The sequence below is a fragment of the Chiloscyllium plagiosum genome, chromosome 14 (assembly GCF_004010195.1).
Source record: "Chiloscyllium plagiosum isolate BGI_BamShark_2017 chromosome 14, ASM401019v2, whole genome shotgun sequence".
In the NCBI taxonomy this organism is placed as follows: domain Eukaryota; kingdom Metazoa; phylum Chordata; class Chondrichthyes; order Orectolobiformes; family Hemiscylliidae; genus Chiloscyllium; species Chiloscyllium plagiosum.
In genome coordinates this window covers 17448247-17475772 of record NC_057723.1, presented here as the reverse complement: position 1 = coordinate 17475772, position 27526 = coordinate 17448247, and the positions used below count along the sequence as shown (strand labels likewise).

Here is a 27526-nt window from a genome sequence, read left to right as displayed (position 1 = left end):
ATTCAGAAGCCCTTGACGTATGTGTTGTGCTATGATTTTCAGATAGGCAGTGTGACATCATTAACCGATAACAATAGGTTGCTAATGATCTCCACAGTGCTGCTAATGGCTGCTTCCGGGTAAGTGGGAAGCCTTTTGCTTCAAAACTTGCTACTACTGTGTAAATTAAATGAGATTAAGAAGAAAACAAAATCAATCCTCAACAAAAAACAAATTGGCTGAATGCCCGAGTACTCAAGTGAATTTGTATGATGTCTTCATTGCTCTTTAAGGTAATAGGAGGCCATTTTTTCAATTGTTAGATTTAAGTAGTTAGCTACTTTACATCACTTTACAGAAGAAGAACAGGGGAACATGGGTCAGTTATGGCTATTTGTAATGCTTGGAGAGGAAATATAGCAATCACTTAAGGAAGTGATTTGAAGAGGGCAGTGCGTCAATAAGATTTGTATGCCGCCAGCATTCAATTTTCATTGCATTGTTAGTGTGAGAGACAGACTATGTTTGGAGATAGAATCCTGAAGGAAGTTTAAAGGGAGATAAGATATCTATGATCAACATCTCCTGTCTCTTACTGAAAAGCTGCTCTAAGAAGTTGGAAATCGTAAAGCAATAAATATTTCAAGGAGGAGAAAACCTTTATAAAAGTTCATTAATCCTCAAAAGTTAGAAAGCTATCTTTGTCACTTTCACCCTAAAGAACTGCGTTCATTCTTCATCTTGCAGCTTTCGATGCATCAACAGTCCAACAAGACCCCAACAACACAGAGAAGGTTGCAAGTTAAGGCTTTGATTTTTTAAGGAATAATAGGGGAAACAATGCTTTTTTTCTCTCTAGAAGTGCAACAGAAGCTTAATGTAGACTCATTTATTGACATTAATTGATGTAAATCACTAACTATCTGAAAGACTTTGACAAAGGATAAACATAAAAGTAATAAACCACTGCTACAGAAAAACAGACCGACAGTCTGCAACAAATAGTGAATAAAGAGGGTCTAGTGCTGACAAAAGACAAGTATCCAAACACACAGTGCATAAATTACACACTGGATAAAAGTTAATGCTTCAGCTAAGTCTGGAATGCTAATAGTTAGGATGCTGGGAGTTGTTTTTCTATCTCAATTCTCGGATTGCTGCAAGAACAAAATGGGGCATCTTAAGTCTCATGCAGTGCCATTGAATACAACACAATATCTATTGCTTACCCCATGCAGTGTGCAATAACATTTTCCCAGCCCATCTGTTGGTGTCTTGTATTTCCACTATGACAGGTATATATCTGGACATTTCATGCAACAAACCATATCTGAGTAGCAGTAACAATGGCAGGACCGTTTTCACATTCACCTCTTTATTGAAGAAGGTGTTTCAAAAGATTGTTATAAATACTGCTGGATCTAAATTGAGCAAGAGCCAAGAATAAAAGACTGTTTGGTGGGGGAGAGGAATAAAAATTGTGATGCAAGGAGGAGTGGTTGTACATGCAAAAGAAGGTATGGATGAAAGCAGTGAAGGACTAGAGTACAGTTCAAAACAGTATAAAGCAAAATAGGAAGCTAAAGTTTGGGTCACAATCTGACAACAAGATCACTAAAGACGGGTTGAACAAATAAGGACTGTAAGAAAACAAAAAACAAATTGAAAGAAAAAAGTGATTGCCTGCAACGAAAAATAAGCCAAAATGAATTTTATGTGTCCTGATGGGAAGTAAAACCCAAATGGATATTAAACTGCAAGTTAAACTAATTGCATCTTTGGAAGAGACTAATTCAAAATAGAAATTATTGGTGAGGTCAGGGCAAAAGCAATGAGAATTTCCAACGCACTCATCATTTTGTAATTTGGTCATGAAGGATCCTGATGGGGGTTTTTGTAAAGCATCCTGATCTGATCCTCCATGTACACAGTTTGTCTGCTCAGTAGGTTACATAAGTTTAACCGAAGAACAGAAACAATTGTTGAGATGTTTGTGTTTCAGCCTTAAGAATGGTAAAAATGCCTCATGTAAATATACGGAGTCAATCTGTGAAATGATGTGCATTGGTGCCTTTTCTGGTAACTGCACATGTAAGTTAAAGCCACTTTCCAGCTACATTGATAGGTGTATGTCCTGCAGTGAGCAGTGATGAATGCTGAATTGATAACAAGTGGGGTACACACATCCTACCCTCATTATAAAGACCTGTTGACCTATTCACATGAATAGGGGCTAAACAACCCACATCATAATTTGCACTTTTTCAAACAGTGCATAAAATGAGTTGTCGCTGTGCAAGGTGAATAGGCTATTTAATCTGTTACCACAATTTCAAAAGCCAGTAATAAAGCTTTACTTCAGATTTATATGGAATCACATTTTTCAATTTGTGCTTTTTCCCTCTGAATGAATCATTAAAGTCTGCCTGGTGCCAGCATCAGAAAAACAAAAGGTTTTTCTGTTTAATTCCCATATATTTATTTTAACCTGTTCCGATATATTGTGACACATCTGTTTTGGAGCAGGTAGGACCTGACCCAAGCCTTCTGGCTCAAAGGTAGGAAGCCACGAGAGGTTTTTTTTAAAAGATCAGTTTTTAATTAATTCAAAATTCACCATCTGTCATGGTGAAATGCATATGCAAAAGAACATTTTACCTTTTGTCTCTGTAAGACTAGCCTAGTGACATTACCACTACACCACCACCTTTTCTTGGACATACAGGGAGATTATATGATTAGCTCCTTGCCTCAGGACATTAAACAGAACCTGAAAACAGTAGTGGAAAGATGGAATGTTTTTGCTATTTATTGTTGGTTGACATCTGCTACTCACTTAGGCAATCTAGATGATCTTGTAGAGGGAACAGTTTTCAAATATTAAAATCAAGCAAATCCAGATCAAGTCTTATTTGTTAAATGAAGCATAAAGCTCATTCTTGTTGTCGCAAAGTTGTGTCTCAACCTTTCGATGAAAACTACTTTCTGACTACATAACTGGTATTTAATGGAAGTCTTGGAGGTGTCAACTTGCTGTGAGAGCCTGACATTGCCTCTTTCAGGAAAGGCTGGCTGAGTCGGATAGGATGAGGCACTTAAATGCAGCAGGCATTCCCCATGATCAGACATCCCACTAAACTACCAGCCAATTGCAGGCAGCTTTTTTGAATGGCAGCAGGGAGATGGTGGCTGCTGTTGGTACAACATCCAAAGGAGGCTTGCTGGATCACAGGTCATGGGTGAGAGATGGGGCCATAATGGGGAATGATGAGGAGAGAGGGCAGGATGCACAGGTTGGGGATGGGAGGGATGAATGAAGAATGGGGATGGCCTGACATCAAGAGCAAGGGGGTAGCTCTCAGTAGCCCCCCCCTTGTCTCCAGTGCAGGCCTCTTAATCGGATATTGTGCTTATAAATGAGGAATCCCAGAAACCACAAGCAACTGCACAAAGGTTTGCTTGTTGTGAGCCCCGTACAATGAATCTCCTCCACCTCACCGTTGGAAGAGACTCCTAGCTGACATTAATTGTCCACTTCGGGGTTAAATCCATTACAAGTGGTAAGAGCATATTTGGGCTTTTCCACCTTTGGTATCAAACTCACAACTAAATTTGGCCAACAAAAAAAGTGAGCCTTCCAATTTCATGACAAAAGATGGGAATTGTTCAATTATGGACTTATGCCCACTAAGAAGCACATGGAGCGAGACAGGAAAGGATAATAATCTAGCCAGTCTCCTGATATAGAAAGTTATGAGGAATTTTGATGCTTAAGGACAGCCAGCCATTCTCTAACGTGTAATTTCCTTATTATTTAATCTTTAAATTACGATAAAAGCCAAGTAGTATTTCACAGGTATGTTTATGTACTATTTCCTTACCAATGTCCTATATATTCTCAAAGATTTCAGAGTGATACATTCACCTTGAAAAAAAACCACTTTTTCAATCAGTGCCATTTAGCAGTCAGTATTCATGTTCAATGTTTTGCAGTTCCCCTGTTGGTAATCCTAAACATCCTGTTCAAACATGGTCATGACATACACTGGAGCAGGTGGCACTACAACCCAAGCCTCTGGACAGATCCTCTGTACACTTCATCATTTTCCTTAGATTTTTTGAATATTCTTCTACTGCTGAAATGAAACACTTGTTCTTGGTTTTAGCAAATATTATTTAGCTATTCAAGGAAACCTTTTTTTTGTATCAACGACAATATTACTTCTGTGCATCAGCCGTAGCATAATTGGAAGCACTCTTAGGCTAAATCTTACAATTTCTTGGCTAAGTCCAAGTTGCATTGAGTAGTTTGGAGGGTTTTTTTATGCTTTGATGCATTGTGAGATCTCTCATTATATCTTACCAAACCCATCTCATTAATTATCTTCCCTGCCCCTATGACATCTCCACATCTTATTCTGGCTCCATCCTACCATTAACCATTTCCAGAACTCCACCTGTGGGATACCCCAGGATTCACTAACATCACTTGTGCCCACACCATGTTTAAAAGCCTGTTGGGTACCTGCATAAGCACTATTTGACAAGAACTGCCCTGTACCAGACATGTCAGACAGAGGGAATCAAAGCCCCTCTTCACCTGAGCAGGGTCCCGCAAGTCGTCCTGAATGAGGTGGTGCTGACCAGGATTTCTTCATCTCCCAGGACCATGAATCGACCATGATACCAGACGAAATTAACTTGGTCTGAGGTTGCCACCCAACTTAAAGCAGTCTCAGCTTTCTGCAGGAATATCAATTGCTGTAGGAAGAAGGTCAATGTCCTTCTGTACTTTTCCAGGGGAAGGACCTCCCACTTTTCGCCCATACTGCACATTCACTCTATCTCTGTTACTGTACGCACTTCCAGCCAAGGCTCATGCTCTAGAACTCCCACAACCACCTGATGAAGGAGCAGTGCTCCGAAAGCTAATGCTTCCAATTAAACCTGTTGGACTGGTGTTGTGTGATTTTTAACTTTGTACACCCCAGTCCAACACCGGCATCTCCAAACCATGATTTGCACTATTGGCTCTCATACTTTCCCCACTCACTGTTAATCTTCTTCAACCTCTGACATGACTAACCCTTCATGCCCTCTGCTCTGCCTACGCAATCACTCAGGAGACCTCCCCACCACCACCAACAATCAAAGCTGTGCCGCTCACTTTCACCTTTACTTCATTCCAGGGGAAAAAAACAGCTCACATAAAGGTGGAATGAATCAAAATGGGTGATATGTGCTGGCCAATCCCTTTTGAGGAGGGGATCCTGATTCTGACTGCTCCAAGTAGGGCCTTGGTTAGAGGCCACCCTTGAATCACTGTGCTGGGACCCCCCCCTCCTGAGTGAAGGCTATTCCCCCTTGACCTCCAATGAAGCCTTCAAGCAACCACGACAAAGCTTCTGTTTGTATTAAACATGAAGTCAAAACAACTGTAATATGAGAATGGTATCTCTGGCTGAGGAGGCAAAGCAAAACAGGAATCCAAGGCAATGCGACACAGTAGGCACAGAGGGAGTCAGTGGTATGAGACCAAGTGAAAAGCTTGCAAATGCAGTCTGGTCCAGTCCATAAACATCCCTGGATGTCGTATCCTTGCTGTAGCAATACAATGATAGTTCCTGGTGCAGTGTGAGGTGTAGCATTGTAGTGATGAAACATCATGCATATGGCTTGGAAATATGCCATATGGATTCTTAGAGGCTGGCATACAATAGATATTAATGTCCTTAGATGTAATATGTGTCTGGCCATCACCCATGGATCATTCCCTGAGATATGGATGCTCAGCTTTTAATGTGGAGGTCACTTGGAGCAAGCTGGTGATCCGTTTGGCTCCTTTGCCGAGCCAGGAGTAAGTGAGGACTGCAGATGCTGGAGAGACAGAGACAAAAATTGTGGTGCAGGAAAAGACACAGGAGATCAGGCAGCATCCGATGATCAGGCGAGCCGACATTTCAGCCATAAGTTGCCTGACCCACTGTGCATTTTCAACACCACACTTTTCCACTCTGACTTTCCAGCATCTACATTCCTCACTTTCTCAAACAATAATCACTGTCAATTGATCACTTGCTCACTGCCTGGTGAGAATCTCACCATGGTACAGGTGAAAAGCACAAAAGAGAGCGAGTGGAAATGGGTTTTGCTGGACAATTCTTCCAAATCTCATCATAGCCCACACCATTCAGATCTCTCTAAGATCCTATTTCTTGTCTCAACAAATGGAGACCACATCTGCCTGCTCAGGTGCTTGTTCAAAACCCTGTGGCACTATCTTGAAGAACAGCAAGTGTGTTATCCCCGATGTCTTATCCAATATTTATCCCTCAATCAATATCAAAACAAACAAGATTATCTGGTCATTGCTACATTGTTGTTTGTGAGACTTTGCCATGTGCATATTGCTCGCTGTCTTTCCTTTGTCAGAGCAGTGACTGTACTCTGAAAGTACTGATCGCTGAGTGTTAAATATTTTAGACCCTCCAGTGGTTGTAAAGAAACATCATCAAAGTGCCAGTCTTTATTTTCATATCTCAAACTAGATTGCACCATGAGCTGGGTGGATCAAGGAATAATTTTTGCTATTGGTACTTTAAAGGATCTAGATAATTGAAATTGGACTGTCATGAATGCATCATTTATGAATGAATGACTGTGTTTTAAAAAGGCTTTCATAGGGACTCTTCTGGTGCAGTGGTAATGTCCCTACCTCTGAATCAGAAGACCTGGGTTCGAGCCTTCCCTGCTCTAGCGGTGTGTAATAACATTGATTGAAAGAAAACTCTGTTGTCACAATAGGATTCATTGATGCCATTCATAGTTGTTGAATGGGCATGGAACTGCCATCGCTTTGCATGGAGGGTATACAAGGCTATGTGTTGGTTGGTGAAGGGGCATAGCTTGAGTTGAAGGGTATGAAGGGACTGATATAGAGTTGGGTGGGGGTTACTAGATGGCATGTATTGGCAAGGATTGGGAATGTGGGTTGTCAGAGAATGTGAGGAATGACGGCTACACAGCCTTTTTTTTCAATATCTAGAACTAAGGTTCAAATCACAAAGACAGGTCTTTGAAACTGCCTGCCTCCGCACCCAGCAGTCCATGTGGCTGCCGCTGAACACTATCTAGGGTTGCTGGGCTATATTCCAGCTCGCAGCCACCCACCTTGAATGAAGGTCATACTGATGGAATCACAATTCCCTGAGGCAGGTGCGAAATTCATGAATTTTTTTAACTCTTCTATTTTCCTCAAGGATGTAACTCCACGCCATCAACTCCATAAAGTTAAATAAATACTCACTGTCTGTATGAGACAGCTCAAATAATAACTCTTGCAGCAGGAAACAATGTCATGATCATCAGGTAAAGTTAATTTCTGGTTATTCCAAAACTATGAAAAACTCCTTAAATTAAAAGGATTTTGTTCTTTTCAATTAGTCAACTATTCTTCACTGCTTATTCTCCAAACAAGCCCTTACTCTGTGATTATACCCTCCAGTCCTAGACTCTTCCACATTGTCCTCACCTACCCTTCAAGTCCCTAAAAAGGTCCCCTCTCATTCTTCAAAACTCCAGTGAATATAAGTCCAATTCACATGACCTCTCTGCATACGAAAATCACTCCATGCCAATGATTAACTGAATGAACCTTCTCCAGACTGCCTCCAGTGCAAGTACATCTTTCCTTCGATCTATTCACAGTAGTCCAGCTGTGCTCTGACCTGCATGTTGTGTAGTTTTAGCAAGACCTCCCTATTTTTGTATTCCATTCCCTTTACTTCAAAGGCCAACATTATATTTGCCTTTACTATGACCCATTGTTGCTAACCTTTTGTGACCTTGGTATCAGGGCCCACAAGTCCCACTGAGTTACAGCCTTCTGCTATCTCTCCCAATTTGAATAATATTCAGCTCTTCTATTTATCTTCCCAAAGGGCATAATGTCACAGTATGTTCTATCTGCCAAGTTTTTGCCCACTCACTTAGTCTGATTAGTGGTTGTGAACAGTCTTCTTAAACTGGTGCAGTTCATGTGATGTCATTACACCCACAGTGTTGAAAGAAATGGTATTCCAGGAGTTTGATTCAGTGACAGTGAAGGAACTGAGAGATAATTCCTCGTCAGGATGGTGTATGGCTTGGAGGGGAGTTTGCAGAAAGTAGTTATTCCATGCATTGATGTTACTGCCTTCTAAATGGTAGGTTTGGAAGGTGCTGTTAAAGAAGCCTTTGCAAGTTGCTTCAATGCATTGTACAGATGTCCCACAGCTGTAGTGCACTAGTGACAGAGGGAATAAGTGGTTAGAATTGTGAGTGGTTTGAATTAAACAAACCTTTTTGTCCTGGATGGTGTCTTGTTTGTCGAGCTCACACAGCCAGGCCTATGAAGAGCATTCCTTTACAATTCTGACACATACTTTACAGATGATGAACAGCTATTGGGGAGATTGGAGATGAGTTACTCACCACAGAACTTCCAACCACGAGTCACATTATTTATATGGCTAGTCCTGTGAAATTTTTAGTCATTGTTAAAACAATTGTTCAACAAAAATGATAAACATTGACAATGGGGAAATCACTGATGGTAATGCAATTGAATGTTAAGGGACACAACTTCATTGCACATGGCCATTGCCTGGCACTTTTGAAGGGCAGATATCACTCATCACTTATCTGCTTAAATCTAAATGTTGTCTAAGCCTTGCTACACATGGACATGAGCTACTTCATTATTTGAGGATTCAGAAATGATGCTGATCTTATGCAGTCATCAGTGAACATCCCTTCTGACCTTATGGTAGAATAGTGGTCATTGATGAAGCAGTTGAAGGTGATTGGACATACATCACTATCTTCAAGAACTCCCAATAGTATGACCTGCAATTAAGATGATTGACCTCCAACAACCACAGCCATCTTCCTTTGTGCTGGCTATGACCCCAAGCAGTGGAGAACACTATCAAAAGCACCTGCTTTTTGTGGACGAGATGTACCTAGATAATTTTCAGTGTTGTAACTGCACTATCAATATTTGGATAGGAGACTGGTTAGTTTGGGAGCACATGTTTTCAGCACCACAGTTGGACTGTTGTCAACAACCAGTCTTTGGAGTGCTTTCAGTTGTCTTTTTTACATCACATGGAATGAATCAAGTTGCCTGAAGAATGGCATCCGTGATGTTGGGGATCTCAAGTGGAGGCCAAGATAGCTCATCCACTCAGTATTTCTTGATGAAGCATTTGTAAATGGCTTCCAGCTTTGACTTTTGCATTGAGGTGCTGGGCTCTCCCAACAATGAGGATGGTGATAGTTGTGGAATCTCCTTCTCCAATGAGTTGTTAAATTGCCCACCACTGTTCCTAGCTACATACTGCAAAGCTCAGATCTGACCCAGTGTTTAAAGGATAGCTTAGCTCTGTCTATTAAAAACTGCTTCTTCTGCATAATGTACAAGTAGCTCTAAGTTGTAGCTTTACCAGGTTGAAATGACATTTTTAGGCATGCTTGGTGTTGCTACCGGCATACTCTCCAGCACTCATTGTTCTATCAGTGTTGATCTCCTGACGAGATGCCAATGATAGAGTAGGATTATACTGGGTCATGAGGTAATAGATTGTGGCTGAATACAATTTAGTTTCCAGCTCCAAGGGACAAAATTCTTTCATGTCTGTTCTTACTTACCCCTGGCCTCAGTCTGTTATCTAAAAACAAGTATAATAAAATGTTCTTGAATTGTCTATCATTTGTATACTTGTCAAACTGAAGTTAACCTATTGCCAAACATCACAGAAACAATATATTAGAGAATGCCAATCAATAATGTTTTTCCATTTGTTTAGCTTCGAAGAACTTACAATGCAAAACCAACTGTTATTTTAAGGTGGAGTGCAAAACCCCATCATTGCTCTGTTACTTATAAAACCCAAGCACTAAAGCAACCGCTGACATATGAAGTTTCATTCATACTCTCATTTACAGTTACTATTTACATCTGTCAGTCGAATGACTTGTCTGTAAATGTGAAAATAAATCATTGCTTTGAAATTGCTAAACTAAAGAAGAACAGCTTTCACAGAAGCAGATTACTACAACAGTGATCTCATTGGCCACAAATTTTAGTGCAAGGTGAAGACATGAAGAATTCTCAAGTGAACAGAGCAGAGATTTACTAGTGCCATAGAAGCCATTACAGCATTGGTATTGATCTCATTGTGATCTCATGAATGATTAAAAAGGCAGGGGTACAAAAATTCGCAAGCTGCCTATTTTTATCTGCAGTTGGTAGAAATTCTAATTAACTTTAACTAATCACAGAATCGTCACAACTATCAAAAGTAGAGTTAAAATAAAATTATTACTTTTTATTCCAAAACTCCATACTATGGCAATTTCTCACAGAAAGAAATAAAACTGCATTTCTGAACCATTACACAGTACAAATCAATTGAATATTTAAAAATAAACGTCAAGCTGATAAGTGAGAGTTGCTTCAAATGCAATCTCCTGAAATGGGTGCTGATAGCCGAAGTCACCTTCATAATAACATCTAATTTGAAATCCAGGGATACTTACAAATGGTAAGCATAGGAGCTTTTGCTAAGGCAGCCATGTTAATAATTTTCTGAGTATTATTTCGATAACTGTTAATAAAATCACCAAAAGTACAAGTACTGACTCCCCACTTCACAAACTTCATATTCTAAAGTTTGTTAATTCTTGTCTCTCTCACTCACTCTGCCTTTTGAAGTGGCAAATGACTTTATATTGTTACTATACCGTGATGCATTTAATCTTTATCTGATAGTTCTGTGTATAGAAAATTCAGAATAATTAATGAAAGCACCATAAAGTGATATCTTTCAAAGGTGCCAAACTGTAAGTTGGTTGTGATTTTAACTATGGTCGGGTAGCTGTCAACAGAAAGAGACAGAAAATGAGGTTGTTTCCATGCGTGTACTAGCTGAGAAAGTTTCAGTGATCAGAAACCTGAGTATCTTGTTTAGCATTCATTTTTTCCTTTATATTACCACATAGCTAAAAAAAGTTTATGTTTATTAGTGTTATTCAGTGCATTCATTTTTACTTCATGAGTTCACTCACCGTTTTCATGCATGAACAATCAGATAGAAGATACTTCCCCTGGGTAAGGCAAGAAATACTCCTCTAACTTGACACACCCTGCAAAACAAATTATACAATATAGTAAATGTACACATATCTCAACACACATACTGATTACTCCCTTCTTTTCTCAGTCAACCATATTAAACCTACTATTCTATCTAAATCAACAACTTACGTTGAAGCAGAATGAAACAAAGACATATTACAATTGAAAGCCAAGGAAAATTCAAACTAAAATATAATTGATGAAGAAATATTCATATCCACAGTCATTAGCTAATTGAACAACGTAGCTCCTTATACTCTGTAATGAAGAGTGTGATTTTGTGCTTATGGTTCCTGGAGTAGGGGAGCTTTCCCTAGATTCCTGGTTAATATTGATTTCTCAGTCAACATCACTAAACACATTTTCTGGGCATTCTCAGATTTGCTATTTGTTGGACCTTTCTGCATGCAAATTGGCTGTCATGTGTCCTGCAACCACACTTTCTAATTACTTCAAGTGTTTTCAGACATCCTGAGGTCCTGAAAGCTTCTGTATATATTAATTTCTTCATGTATTTTTCTTTCCATCTTCCATCATCATTTTTGAATTATCACCGATTTGACTTCCAGATTCCGCCAAGCTATGTCATACAGTAGAAGTGAAAGAGAATTACTGAAATATCATTTTACCTTTCCTACTCATCAGGATGAGAATAATTTGTTAACAAATGATAACTCATCAACAAGATATTGTACTGCTGTATATATCATACAAATTGACTTCCGTGTTACATGAGGGTAACACTTCGATGTACATTATACATTGATACATTACACATTATTAAACTGGGCTTTGACAGTCTTATTGTAGCGATATGACATTTTTAGGGCCCTATTGTGTTTTAGTTCCTGTGATCTATCACTTTAATTGACTGGGAATCAAGTCAAATTTTCAATATAGATACAGTTTCTTTCACCTATTAAATATGGTCCACAAACAATACATTTGTATCTCAGTATAAATGCAAGTGCTGATGTTCATCTCGATGTTTTAAAATAGAAATTTGGGATTGCAAGTTATGCAGAAAAGTGAGACAAATAATAAAGGACTTATCATAAACACTATAAACAAAGAATGTTTAATAACAAGATAATTGTATAGTTTCTTTATTGAGACAAATGAAAATGTTGTCTATGTTTTGACTGTTGATGCTTCTGTTGCCAGAAAAGAAGTCATGTAAATATCATGATTAAACATTAATTGTTCATAGTGTTTCTAATAAGGGCTGCAGTTTGTATCAACTACGACAGGAGCTTCAATTGAAATTTGTAAAAGTTGTTGCCATGATCAAAGATAGGCTAACCAATTAATGACCCTTTCTATGAGAGATTGCAGGTATAGTATTGTTACTCTATTGCTTAAGTTCAATGTAGTACATGACACAGGGCACACTTCTATGCTTAATTTGATTGGAGCAATTAACATTTGAGGAGTAAATGTAACAAGTTGTACAAATGAACAACTATGAAATTAATGTCAATATAAAATCACTTGTAAACTGCCAAATTCAGAGAGAACATGAAGTTTGTCGAATAAATAAACAAATTCACATCATGAATCTTTTTGTGCATACCATCATTAAGTACATAATCTACATAAAGTTACTTTAATTAAGTACCTGGTGTAACTTGCATTGTTTACTGTAATTAGTACATTAAAAGTACAGAGAGTACAAAACAAATAAATGTTGACATAAATTTAAAATTAAATGATGAAGAAAGCTTTTTCTTTCCTTTAAGTCATGAGATTCAATAAGCAAATAGCTAAGAATATACTGCTCATTACCTTAACATTTATTCTGTTTAATTTTAAAACACACCCAAACCCATAGTGGTCATCTATTTCTTTACCTTTTACATTATGGACAAATTTATTTTCATCAGAAAGATAAAAAAAACTTTATTTTTGACTAATGGAAATAAGATGTTAACCAAAATCTGTACTTAACAGCATTAATAAAAGTCAGCATATCTATCTCTTCACAGGTTTTCTAATATTGAGCAGGGTGACCATGACAAGATTGTACAATAGGTGAATATGGACTTCCATTAAACTGCAGAATAGCATTATTTAATTGTGTTCCAACAATGAAATAAACAAATAAACTGTTTCCAAAAAAAGACTGTTATGAATAATTACATGTAAAGTATTTTTTTTCTTTGAATATTTTGTTTCTATAGATGGACGCAATGGGGCACTGACTTGGCAGAGTTGCTGAGTCCAAGCTTGAGAAGGAACCAGGAGAATCATGCTGAAAGTATGCATTACTGAACACTAACCATACATAATGCTCTGTTTTCATGGACACTAATGCAATTACACCAATGTAAGTACAGCAACCTGAATTTTCTGCATGCAATTATGGATGGAATAGTGGTTTAGCGGTTAGCACTGCTACCTCACAATGCCAGGGACCCAGGTTTGATTCCTTTCTCGGTAACTGTCTCGCGGGAGTTTGCACGTTCTCCCTGTGTCTGTGTGCTCCAGTTTCCTTTCACTGTCCAAAGATGCACACATTAAGTGGATTGGCCATGGTTAATTGCCCAGTGTGCTCAGGGATGTGGAGGTTAGCTGGATTAGCCATATGAAATATCGGGTTAAAGGGAGAGGGTAGGTCTGGGTGGAATGTTCTTCAGAGGATTGGTGTGGATTGATGGGCCTGTATCCACACTGTCAGGATCTTAGGTTCTAGGGATCTAATTCAACCCAAATTCTAACAACATAGCATATAACTATCAAAACATCAATTAAACAATTCATTAGGGTGCAGTGTTGCCTAAAATAGCCAAATAGTTATAAACAAGATGCTTCAACTGCATTGCAAGTCACTGCAAAAGCAAATTACAAAACTACAATCAGGCATTCAAATCAATACCATGTTTTATAAGTCGAGAAATTGGTGCTGCTTTATATGAGGAAGCTGGATAAAGATGGGAATTTAAAAGGAGAAATTTAAATTCTTCCTCTGATTTACAAAACATAAACTCATTGATGCACAGGAGATGGTATTATCTCAACAAAGTTGCTCTTGGTTTTACCTGTTGCACATTGACTTAGCAACAGTGAGATGACATACAATAATGAACTTAACTCTAGTTTGTAATTTTATTCTGTTGTCAAAGACGGATGATCTTGTCGACTTCTTACACTGAACAACGTTGAATTATATCAAAGAGGTCACAAATGTCCACATCATGCAGACTTACATATTTATCCATTTCCAAATGAACAAGAAGCAATGACAAAACAGGTTTGATCTTTCAGTGATGAATATTCCTATGTTTAAAATTCTGGCAACTGTAGAATGCAGAATAGAAGTATTGATTACACCAAATTCCAACCCATACCAACTTGCAAGCATATTGAGAGCAATGGGCTTGCCGGAAACAGGGTGTGATTCTCATGTGTTTCTTCTGATTAGAGTAAAAAGACAGTTTTGAGCTCTAACCACTCATTTCTGCCTCAGGAAAACTGAATGATACATGGTGTTGTACTCAGACTTCAGGGATGTTCCCAATTCACTTTGACTCCAGACAGTATACCCCAAGTTATTAAGCTCCCAGGTGAGAAGATGAACTGGCTCCCCTTTTTCAGTCATCCACCCCTTGGTTGGTTGCAAAGTTACTTTCCAAAGTACCCCATCCCTTTTGAATACCTTACTCAAAGACTGCATCATGAACTTATGCTTTAAAATTTAACTAGGCTCTTTTACTGGGTTAACAAAGAGTGAATTTATTAAATGCAAGAAGAAATAGTAAAACAACACACATACACAAAGATTAGAAATAAGAGGCAAGTCCAAAAAGATATGTTAAATAAAAGGTATATGAATCAGTCTCTGAATTGGTCATTTACAATGAAATGTTGAACATTGCAATTGAGGTTGCTAGGAGCAGTGACATTTGCAGTTGAACAGTCGGTTTCACGATCATTCAATTTGCAGATTGGTTAAGATTCTGTAGTTCCAATCCCTTTTGTTTTAAATTGAATTCCAGCATTCAGAGTGAGTGGATATCCTTTTCTTGTCCTCATTCCCTTTTATCTGGTGCTATCTAACTGATGTCCAGACTAAGAGAGAGGTCTTTACCTGTGACATAGTAGTAACTGGGGATAGTTTTTTTGAATATGATCCTCACATCACACTAACAATCAATCTCAAGCTGGTACACAAGAGAACATTCAGTCCACTCGCCTGCACTAGAGGAGTTGAGACAGGCTTTTTAATGCTTTTCCTGTGCATCATCCAAGAGGGAAAAATACAAATATGTCAACAGATTGGGGCTGTCGAGAAGGATCATTAGCCCCTTGACTTCTTTGCAGTTACGATACATGACAGGAAACAATATGTTTTGACTTGCTTCTTACCTTTGATGATTTCTTGCTTATATTCCCTATCGATCTGTAGGCATGACATTCCAGGGTCTCCCTCTCCAGAAACCCACATAATCTACTTTCCTAGCCATTTTTGTATGTATCAACCCCTTTTTAAAGAAAAAAAATATTTTGGAGTTACAAGCTAAAACTGTCTACTGTACTTTGAGGTTCTGGCTCATTAGCATATCAGAAGGGGAGGAATAGGCTGCCTATATGTAGAGAAAATGACCTCAAAAAAAGCACACCAGTTTGCTCCACATTCATATTCCAGCTACACAGAAAGATATCCACAGGTATTGACCCGTGAGTTGGGAGTTTATCTGTTGTCTTCAAATGGTGTTTTTTTCTACATTTCTCTCCCCTCTTTAGATGCTGCAACACGTCAACACCATCACTTTTAAGTTCCACTTCAAGCCATACACCATCCAGTTTTGGAACAATATCACTTTTCCATGGATCAATATTTTGAAAATCACTTCCTGACAGCACTATTCATATACCTGTACCCCATGGACTGCTGTGGTTCAAGATGACACAGTGGCTCAGTGGTTAGCACTGCTGCCTCATAGTGCCAGGGAGCTGGGATCGATTCCTGGGCTGGGTGACTGACTGTGTGGAATTTGCACTTTCTCCCCATGTCTGCATGGGTTTCCTCTGAGTGCTCTAAGTTTCCTTCCAAAGATGTGCAGATTAGGTGAATTGGCCATGCTAAATTGCCCATAGTGTTATGTGAATTAGTCAGGGGTAAATGTAAGGGAGTGGGTTACTCTTTGGAGGGTCATTGTGGACTTGTTGGGCTGAAAGACCTGTTTCCACACTGTAGGGAATCTAAAAAAAAGAAGACAGCTCACCAACACCTTTTGAAAGACAATTACGATGAGCAGTAAATGGTGCCCAAAGCACCAAGTCATATTGTCTTTTAATCCTCTGAAATTAATAAAAAACTATTTTAACAGGAAAAAAAACATATAAATCCTATATGGATAACACAATCTCATTCTATAGTTATCGGCCAATTTTGTTAAGCTACTATAAGATTTTACATTCAACAATTAGATTAGATTAGATTAGATTAGATTAGATTAGATTAGTTTACTTACAGTGTGGAAACAGGCCCTTCGGCCCAACAAGTCCACACCGACTCGCCGAAGCGCAACCCATCCAGACCCATTCCCCCCTGCCCCTAACAGTACAGGCAATTTAGCATGGCCAATTCACCTAACCTGTATATTTTTGGACTGTGGGAGGAAACCGGAGCACCGAGAGGAAACCCACGCAGACAGTCGCCTGGGGCGGGAAATGAACCTGGGTCTCTGGCACTGTGAGGCAGCAGTGCTGACTACTGTGCCACCGTGCCGCCCAAATTAGGTTCCAAATAGTTGGCTGATTATAAAGAATTTGAGTATTGCTGAAAAACCCCATATTTTGGTAGAAACATTTCATCTTACACTCATTATGTCAATTTGCAACTGATGCCAAAGCAAAGGGAAACAGCATTTATACTGTTTGAGAAGACAGTGGTAGAGGTATTGCCATGAAAAATAGAGTTACAGAGTCATAGAGCTGTACAACATGGAAACAGACCTTTTGGTCCAACTTGTCCATGCTGACCAGATATCCTAACCTAATCTAGTCCCATTTGCCAGCACTTGGTCCATATCCTCTCTAAATCCTTCCTATTCATAAACCCATCCAAATGCCTTTTAAATGTTGGTAATTGTACCAGCCTCCACCACGTCCTCTGACAGCTCATTTCATACATGCACCACCTTTGCATGGAAAAGTTGCCCCTTAGCTCCCTTTTATATCTTTTCCCTCTCACTTTAAACCTATGCCCTCTAGTTCTGGAGTCACCCATGCCAGAGAAAAGGCCTTGTCTATTTACCCTACCCATGCCCCTCATGATTTTATAAACCTCTATAAAGTCACTCCTCAGCCTTCGACGTTCCGAGGTAAACAGCTCTAGTCTATTCAGCCTCTCCTTGTAGTTCAAATCCTCTAATCCTGGCAACATCCTTGTAAATCTTTTCTGAACCCTTTCAATTTTCACAACATCCTTCCTAGAGCAGGGAGACTAGAATTGCACACAGTATTCCAAAAGTGGCCTAACCAAAGTCCTGTACAGCCGCAACATGACCTCCCAACTCCATTACTTAATGCACTGACCAGTAAATGCAAGCATACAAAACACCTTCTTCCTATCTACCTGCAACTCCAGTTTCAAAGAACTATGAATCTGCACTCCAATGTCTCTTTGTTCAGCAACACTCCCAAGGACCTTACTATTAAGTGTACAAGCCCTGCCTTGATTGTCTTTTCCAAAATGAGTACCTCACATTTATCTAAATTAAACTTCACCTGCCACTTCTCGGTACATTGGCCCATCTGATCAAGATTCCATTGTACCCTAAGATAACCTTCTTCACTGTATAATTTTGGACCAAAATATACCAATTAATGGAATACAACCTGCCAAGCTTGATTAAACTTTAAACCTGGCAAGTTCGCTGTAATTAGTTAGGGAATTGACCCAAGAAATACATCAGATAATGATTTCTTCAGTTGTGTTGAGTTGTAAGAGGTGCTGTGTGTGCAATTATTCTTTCTGCCTGAAAAGAATAGGAGGCTTTCTAGTAATACGTGCAGCTTCTAGTATATGCAATTGTGCCACACCATGATCCCAATTAACAATCCTAAATTGGTTATCAACATAATTATTGACACACTCATGATTGTTTCGCAAATGTTGTCCAATTGCAGATTTACATCAAATGTTGGTCGCTCTGTTCTGTGTTCTTGTACTCACTCTGTCTCACTTCAACAGAATAGTGGACAGTCATTCTGTGGTTCATCTGTCAGGGCAATATGCTGAGAACTCAGCCAATCTGATTTCCTTAAAATTTAAACAATGTTTGGCAGTTAACTGTCAGTCATTATTAACTTGTGCATTCACCATGACAATATTTCTACCAATCAGAGTCCATTTGCCAACCAGTCATCAGTCTCATAACTATAAATGCTGTTATCCCTTTTCTCAATATTTCTTGTGAATTTCTTGTGACACCAGAGACCCTTGCTCTGCCTCAAGTATTCAAACTACTTTTAAGTATTTTTATTGAATCCTGAGTCATAATATTATTGCACTGAAATTAAAAAGACAAATGATCTCCAAATGATCAACAGTAAGTAAGTAATCCAACAGAACATTAACTGTATCACAATTTTTAAAAAAAGAATCAATTGCGTATGGGTCAATTCGTCGACAGCACTGACCCAGTAGTTGAAGTTGTTGTGTTTATTCATTCAACACATAAGTACATTACTGTCAAACCTACTTAAGGGGAATTTTGAAGCCCAGTAACAGGAGGCAACTCACTTGTATACAAATCTTTCCAGGAGCCGTCCTGAATTCCCAAATCAAATTATACCAACTGCAATACAATTTCACTAATTTGTAAGCAAGTTGTTTTGATGCAAATTCTATTTGTGTGCAACAAAATCATTTTCCCTTATGCATCTTGTTTCCCTAATCCATGCTCAGTACCCATATTTCTTTTTCTTTTCCATTTGTTACAAATGACAGAACTAGGGTTTTCTCGTGTGCCCATACTTTCCCTGTTGACAACATACAGAACACAATTATGAAAACCTTTTCTCTTATCCATTTCATAATGAGTTTCATTCTCTTTTTGTGTGTATTTGCCACTGTATCCCATGTGATTTAATTAATTTCTTTCATTGAAAGTGATTGGAAACTGTACACTAATTGGTTCAAAACTGTCAACATTTATTTGATAACTATTTAGGATGAATTCACACAATCTCAGAAGTGTTACACTGCAGAGGGAAGCCATTCAGCCCATTGTGCCTGCCCGAGCTCATTAAATGAGCATCATGAGGGAGTGCCAATCTCCAACTTTCACCTTCATATACTTGTTCATTAATTTTATTCATATAATCATCCAATGCCCTCTTGAATGCTTCACTTGAACCTGTCTCCACCACACTTCCAGGCATTGCTTTCCATATCCTAACAACTCACAGAATGAAAAAGTTTTCCTCACTTCACCCTTGCATCTTTTGCACATTGCATTAAGTCTATGCCCTCTCATTTTCATTCCTTTTACGAGTGGGAACTGTTTCTCCATTTGGAGTTGGGAACCACGTGCAGTGTGTCAAAGCTTGCAGATGACATGAAGATGACTGGCAGAGCAATTTGTGCAGAGGCCTGTGAATCTTTTCAGAGGAGCATATATACTTCAAGTGAGTCGGTAAAGGTCCGGCAGACTGAATACAATGTTAACAAATGTTAAGTCATCCATTTTGGTAGGAGTAACAGTAAAAAGGGTTGTTACTTGAATGAGAAAAAGTTGCAGCGTGCTGCTATGCAGAGGGACCTGGGTGTCGTTGTGTATGTATCACAGAAGGTTGGTCTGCAGATACAATAGGGAGGCGAATGGAGTTTTGTCCTTCATTGCTAAAGGGATTGAGTGTAAAGGCAGGGAGGTTATGTTGCAGCTGTATAGGGTACTGGTGAAGCCACACCTGGAGTACTGTGTGCAGTTTCCTTAATTGAGAAAGGATTCACTAGTACTGGAGGAGATGCACAGGAGGTTCACTAGGTTCATTCCGGATTTGAGGGGGTTAGCTTATGAGGAGAGACTGAGCAGACTGGGATTATATTAGGTGGAATTCAGAAGAATGAGGGGGAGATCTTATAGAAACATATAAAATTATGAAGGGAATAGAAAAGAATAGATAAGATATTTGCACTGGCAGGTGAAACTAGAACAAGACAGCATAGTCTCAAGATCAGAGGCAGCAGATTTAGGACTGAATTAAGAAGGAACTTCTTCACCCAGAGGGTTGTAAATTTATGGAATTCCTTGCCCAGTGAAGTAGTTGATGCTACTTCAGTAAATGTTTTTAAAGCTAAGATAGATTTTTTTGGAACAATAAAGAAATTAAAGGTTATGGTGAGAGTATGTATAAGTAGAGAGCTGAGGCCACGAAAAGATCAGCCATGATCTAATTGAATGGCAGAGCAGGCTCAAAGGGCCAGATGGCCTATTCCTGCTTCTAGTTCTTATGTTCTTTATGTTCCTACTCTATCCAGCCTGCTCATGACCTTGAAAACTTCTCTTTTTAGACTTCTTCTCTACAAGGAAAACTGTCCCAATTTCTTCAATCTGTCCTCATCACTGAAGTTCTGCATCCCTGAAACTGTCCTTGTAAACCACTTCTGCACTTTCTCCAATGTGTTCACATCCTTCCTTTAATGCGATACCCAGAACTGTACACAATACTCCAGCTGAGGTCTAATGAGTATCTTACACAAATTCAACATCACCTGTTTAATCTTATACTCTTTGGCCCATTAATAAAGCCAAGCATACTGAATTAACACTGCAAGTCAATAACTCTCCCGAATTCAGCCTTTAATAGTAACCTTGTCTACATCCTGAAATGAAACTCTAAGAAAGTCTGCTGTCTTGCCTATCCCTGGTCTTTTGTGTTAATGTAACTTACCAGATTGTAGACTTTAAACAATATGAGTGCAGCTTGTACTCTACGTTTAAAACAAAGAATGATTTCAAGGCAATCCAACTTGGACATTCACGAGATCAGCAGGAAATCTTCAATCCATTTGATCTTTCTTACAAGCTATTCATAACCTACTTTAAAAAAAACCATATTCATAGACACATTACCACAAAGTACATCAGATATGAAACAATTCCACTGAAAGTTGATAGCGTAAATTGGAAAACTTCAGCAGATGCAATGAAAAAGCAGAAATGTGTAATCACTTATTCCACCATCTGTAAAGACTGACAATTGATCATAGCTGGAGATTAGAACAGAGGCAAATATGTTTGGACGATTGAAAGAAAAAAAGTGCTACAGCAGTGGTACCGTTATGTTACTGAACTAACATTCCAGAGGCCTGAACTAAAAAGTCAAGCAAAGATAATTTCAAATCCTACTACAGCAGCTTGAGAATTGCATGATACATAATATATTGCACAGGAATTGCCCCATCCAATATATCAGTATTTAAAGGAAAATGAGAAAGAGAAACAGGGGCAGGCAATTCAGACCCTTGAGCCTGCTCCGTTATTCAATCCAATCATCTCTGCCTCAACTCCATTTTCCTACTTGTTGTCCATAACCCTTCAAGCCATTTCTAATTAAAAAATCTGTCTGTCTATCTCCTCCTTAAATTTATTTAGTGTTTTGGCATCCACCACATTCTGGGGTAATGAACCTTGTCTCCATCCTTTTTGACCTAACCTGCCCATCATTTCCTAAGAGTCCACTTTCCTGTGCATGTTTATCTTTCCCCTTAAATACACTGATACTGATCATCTCATCTAGTCTTGTGTGATATCAAATGCTACACTCTAACCAGTTTCTGGGTGAATAAATTCTTCCTGAATTCCCTCAAGAATAAATTAATCTCCATCAATAATTATGGCCATGAGGTCTCATTAGTCCAGTAAGTGAAAATATCTCCATGTTCAACATCCCAAACCCAATCTGAAATCATGGGGGCAATGTACACTACATTCTGGATCAGTGGTGCTGGAAGAGCACAGCAATTCAGGCAGCATCCGAAGACAGGCAAAATCGACGTTTCGGGCAAAAGCCCTTCCTGATGAAGGGCTTTTGCCCGAAACGTCGATTTTGCCTGTCTTCGGATGCTGCCTGAATTGCTGTGCTCTTCCAGCACCACTGATCCAGAATCTGGTTTCCAGCATCTGCAGTCATTGTTTTTACCTCAATGTACACTACATTCTACTCTCATTACATTGTTCGCATTTTCAAGAGCAAATGATCAAATATAATTTTTCTTATGTTTTATGTCAATTCTATGACTTGGACAAAATAGGTTGTGATTGTTCTCTGTGCTACAGAAACATGGAAGTTTAACATTGATCTACCATAACCCATTACATAATGGAAAGATATCAAGCCAAAAGACAACTTCTTCAAAGATAATGCTGTGCTGTCAGAGGTGCTGCCTTTCAAAGAAGAAATTAAATATCAACATAATGCGAAAGATTTCACAACATTTTTCAAATAGGACAGACAAATTAATCTGCTCAAAATTTATTCCTCAACTAAAAATGGTGTGGCCATTTATATAATGGTGATTTGTGAGATCTTGCTCTGCGTGAATTGGCTGTTCTGCTTCCTTATTTTACTGCAACGAATACATTTCGAAAAGAAAGTCCGTGAAATCCTTTGGGATATTTGGTGAATGCGAAAAAGTATTTTGCAAAGGCAAGTTCTTATTTTCTTCTCACTTCATGGGAAAGTAGAAAAAAATGGAGAAAGAAAGCAGATATACTGGAATTGAGTTTAATGTCCCATCTGAAGACAATGCAGAGCCACAGCAAAAATCCTTAGAGTGTTTATCAGCCTTAGAGTTTCACACTAACTGAAATAACTGTGCTTCTACTTGAGGCATTTTAAGTGTGTCAGTTTGGTTTGAGTATGAATCACATACATGGATGTTTTAGCCTAATGATGGGGTCATGGAGATATGGGAGACCAGATTCCTGTCATCCACCCAGGTAAAAATGGTTTGCAAAACATAGGAAGGAAGTTCTTAACCAACAAAGCCTGATGCTTACTCAGTCAAACAAACACAATCATTGCAAACTCTGCCTGTTCACAAAGTGAATATTTTTTTCCACTCTGTGGCACAGTGGTTAGCACTGCTGCCTCATGGTGCCAGGGACCCAGGTTCAATTATAACCTCAGATGACTGTGTGGAGTTTGTACATTCTCCCTGTGTCTGTGTGGGTTTCCTCCGGGTGTTCCAGTTTTCTCCCACAATCCTTAAATGTGCACATTAGGTGGATTAGGTAAAAACAATGACTGCAGATGCTGGAAACCTAATTCTGGATTAGAGTGGAAAAAGCACAGCAGTTCAGACAGCATCCGAGGAGCAGGAAAATCAACGTTTCGGGCAAAAGCCTTTCATCAGGAATACAGGCAGAGTGCCTGAATGGTGGAGATTGACTGTGCTAAATTGTCCATATTGTCCAGGGATGTGCAGGCTAGGTGGATTCACCACGGAAAATGCAGGATTACAGAGATGGGGTGACTCTGGGTGGGATGCTCTTTGGAAGGCTGGTGTGGATTTGATGGGCTGAATGGCCGGCTTCCACACTGTAAAGATTCTACATTTGGATAGAAAATAACTGACTACCTGTTACTATCTTGATCTCCAAATCTGAGGCTGATTTTATATGTAAGGATTAAATGAAAAACGCATCAATGGAAAAGTTTTCAGCATATGGCCATTAACACAACATGGCAGCAGGATCTATCTGGACCTGCCAGTTCCACACTGTCAGACTCTATATATTAATTGCCAAGTTTTATTCTAATTAGAACATTTCTTCACTGCAAGCATCGAAACATTACTGACGAAAATAATAAAACTGAAGATGCAAGTGCAATAAGAACAGTTAATACTTTTTAACACCAACAAAACTCTAAGCAAAGTGATTTAATATGCCGCAAATCTTAGGCAAATAAAATTAAGCATCTGTTGGACTGAATTTTTAATGTTCAGCACAAATTATATAATACATTAAATAAATACTTACTATAGCAAAGTTGAAACCCACTTCAATAGTTCGCAGGATAGAGAAGACTGCTCTAGCTCTCTGAAGTGTTAGATAAATGAGTACTAGCCGCTGCATTAACCAAAACAGATCGTTCCGATCAGATGCTAGTCCTCTATCATGAGCTATGTGAGATTTGCCCATTTGTAAACGTTCATGAGTAAAACTTAACACTACATCTCACAAACAGGAGTGCGTCCTTCTGTGTATTAGCCACAGAATAAGGAGTCCACTCCTGACTAACGCAAACGAGCCGAACTGCACCAAGCCCGAGTACACGATCAGTTTTTTTTGATTCTGAACAGCACGCACAATTGACACTGAGGCAGGCACTTCACCCGGTGGAGGCTCGTTATGCAGCGTTCCACTTCGTTATAAATCAATTCCGTACCTCACGTTGCGCAGAATAATAACGATAGAAGTGAAACATTGAACACTGAACGTCTAACAGGAGATTTGGAAGATTTATAATTTTTAAAAAACCCGACAAATTAAGTGCTCGGAGGAGCTAGCCTGCCACCAATGGGTTTAACTGGAAACCAAATTCTTCATTCTGGAACTGCGAGTGTATCTTGCTCCAATGTCACCAAGCAATTAAATAAAAAGAGAAAACCGTTATGATCAAGCAGCTGAGTCAGTCAATACACTAACTACAGAAATTAAAGCGTGTCCTCGATTAACTGAGGATCTGGCGTGTGGAGTCGATATTAATAGGAAAGGACTACAATGAGATTTGACAGTTTTTATACCAGCAACCATTCAGTACTTATACTCATCATGTGGTGGAACTGGAAAAGTAACATCTCTCCGTATCGGCTCTGCAAGAAGTATAAAACACACACACACACATACACACAAACAGCATTAAAACAAAAAACACATTGCCAACAGACTGAACTTAAAGACAGGTAACAATGGATGTCAACTCAGCTTGCCTTAAGTACAGCTAAACTATTAGCAATAACAGGATTTGCAATCCATATCTGTGTCCATAGCAACTACATATACACGATCAACAACTTAAAATAGTCAGTCAAACTAGTGGCATTCCACAACAAGGCACCTACCTCAGTGCAACCTGCAGTTTTAATTCTCAGTGTGCGACCGCTGAAATTCTGGAGAAATGAGCAGCTTCGGGATAAATGGCTACTCTAGACTTCTTTAGGGGTTTGCCATGCCGTAGAATGTTTAAAACCATATGTATTTTTACAAAGAAAAGAACAGGAATAAGCTTTTCTCTCAGTTGTTATAGAGGACGGTTTCTGCTGTTAGTGTTGCTCCCACTGCCTGGTACCTAGTAAGGGGTTGGGGGTGGGGGTGCGGGCGCAGAGAAAAAAGGCGCTGCTCTCAATATGAACACAGGAGCAAGCTCTTGCCTCTGATATAGTGTTACTGCACTGGGATTCTGCAGGCATCGGGAGGACAGTATGACAGACAGCTGGGCTGCTCCCTCCTGCCGAGGGACAGGATGTGATGTGAATGCAGACAAATGAGAGGCAGCCCTAAACAGCAGTATCACATCCCTCATTCAAACTGATAACAGTTCCAGCTCTCTCGGATTCACTTTCACTCCAATCAGTGGACACTGCTGGGAGAGCTAGAGGTCCCCACGAAGCACAGTGAGATCGCTCACTTCCACTGTTTTGCTCGCTTGGAGTAGACTTTGGGCGCCCACCTGTTCAGTGTCCACTTTTCCAATTTCTCTTAAAGAAAAGGCTGTTGTTATGTGGGGAGCGTTATATTAATGGAAGATGTAGTATTATCGAAATAAAAAGGATGAATCAAAATTATAATATAATGAAACTTTTCATTTTAGGTAGGATAGCTTAGTTGCATTGTAATCTTTCCAAAGATATGGGGACTTTTGTATGGCAAGTGTGTATCATCTTCAGCCACTCGGGCTGTGCAATAACAATAGTATTCATTTAGGTATCCAAAGCAGTTCCAATGAAAAAAAACGTCCCCAGTAAAACGCAGCGCCTGGTAAGACAGTTGTCAGATGAACTGAGAAGAGAAATTCTGTTTCCCCTTTCCCCCTTCATTAGATGTGAGTTTGTTGACAAGCCAGCGTTTATTGTTCATCCTTATTTGTCCTGAAGAAGGCGATGGTGAGTCACTTTTTTGACCAGCCATGTGTACGATGAGGGGATACCCACCATACTGTTTGGTAAGGAGTGCCAGAATTTTAACAAATGACAATGAAGGAGAGGTAATCTAGTTTCCAATCTAGAGGCAAACTTGCAGCTGGTGGTCTTTCCATATCTTCATCACTATTGTCCTCGGATTGAGAGTTTGGAAGGTGCTGTCAAAATACTTTGGCAAGTTACTGAGATGCATCATGAAGATTGTGCTCATTTCTGCTACTGTGCATCCATGGTAGAGAGAGAGAGAGAGAGAGCATGCTTGAGCTGGGTGAATGAGAGGCCAATGAGAGGCCAATCAATTGAACAGTTCTCCCCAGATAATGTTAAACTGACCTGCTGTGCTGTTCCAGCAATAAAGTTTCAACTTTGATCTCCAGCATCTGCAGACCTCACTTTCTCCGTGAATGAGAGGCCAATCAATTGAACAGTTCTCCCCAGATAATGTTAAACTGGGTGTTATAAAACTGCATTGACCAGGCAAAACACAATTATTTCATCACACTCCTGACTTTTGCCTTGTAGATATGGAAAATCTTTGGGCAGTCCAAAGGTGAGTTATCACAGAATACCCAACATCTAAACTGCTCTTGTAACCAGAATATTTCTGTGACTGATATAATTAATTTTGTGGTTAATGGTGACTCCTGGAATGTTAATGTGAATGGAAAGGGTTAAGTGATGCTAATGCCACTCAGTATCATAGTCATAGGGTCATACAGCACAAAAACAGACCCTTTGGTCCAACTTGTCCATGCTGACCAGATATTCCACATAAATCTAGTCCCCTTTGCTGGCATTTGGCCCATATTCCTCAAAACTCTGCTTATTCATGTACCCATTCAGATGACCTTTAAATGTGGAAATTGTACTCATCTCACTACTTTCTCTGGCAGCTCATTCCATACAGGCACCAACCTCTGTGTGAAAACATTGCCCCTCAGGTCCCTTTTAAACCTTTGTCCTCTCACCTTAAACCTATGCCCTCTAGTTTTGGATTCCCCTCATTTAATTAGATTACCCACAGTATGGACACAGGCCCTTCGGCCCAACAGGTCCACACCAACCCTCCAAAGAGTAACCCACCCAGCTCCATTCCCCTACATTTACCCCTGACTAACATACCTAACACTATGGGCAATTTAACATGGCCAATTCACCTGACCTGCACATCTTTGGATTGTGGGAGAAAACTGGAGCACCCGGCGGAA

General features: G+C 39.4%; 1 long non-coding RNA gene across 1 annotated transcript in view; it reads right to left on the bottom strand.

Annotated features, from left to right (window-relative positions):
* The window catches only part of LOC122556896, a 90660-nt gene extending 65060 nt beyond the window's left edge, over positions 1 to 25600 (bottom strand). Inside the window, exons 1-2 of the long non-coding RNA XR_006313685.1 lie at positions 25242 to 25600; positions 11089 to 11166 (exon numbers count right to left, since the gene is read on the bottom strand). This is a non-coding gene — a long non-coding RNA (uncharacterized LOC122556896). The remainder of the gene's footprint in view (positions 1 to 11088; positions 11167 to 25241) is intronic.
* Between the last annotated feature and the right edge of the window lie 1926 nt (positions 25601 to 27526).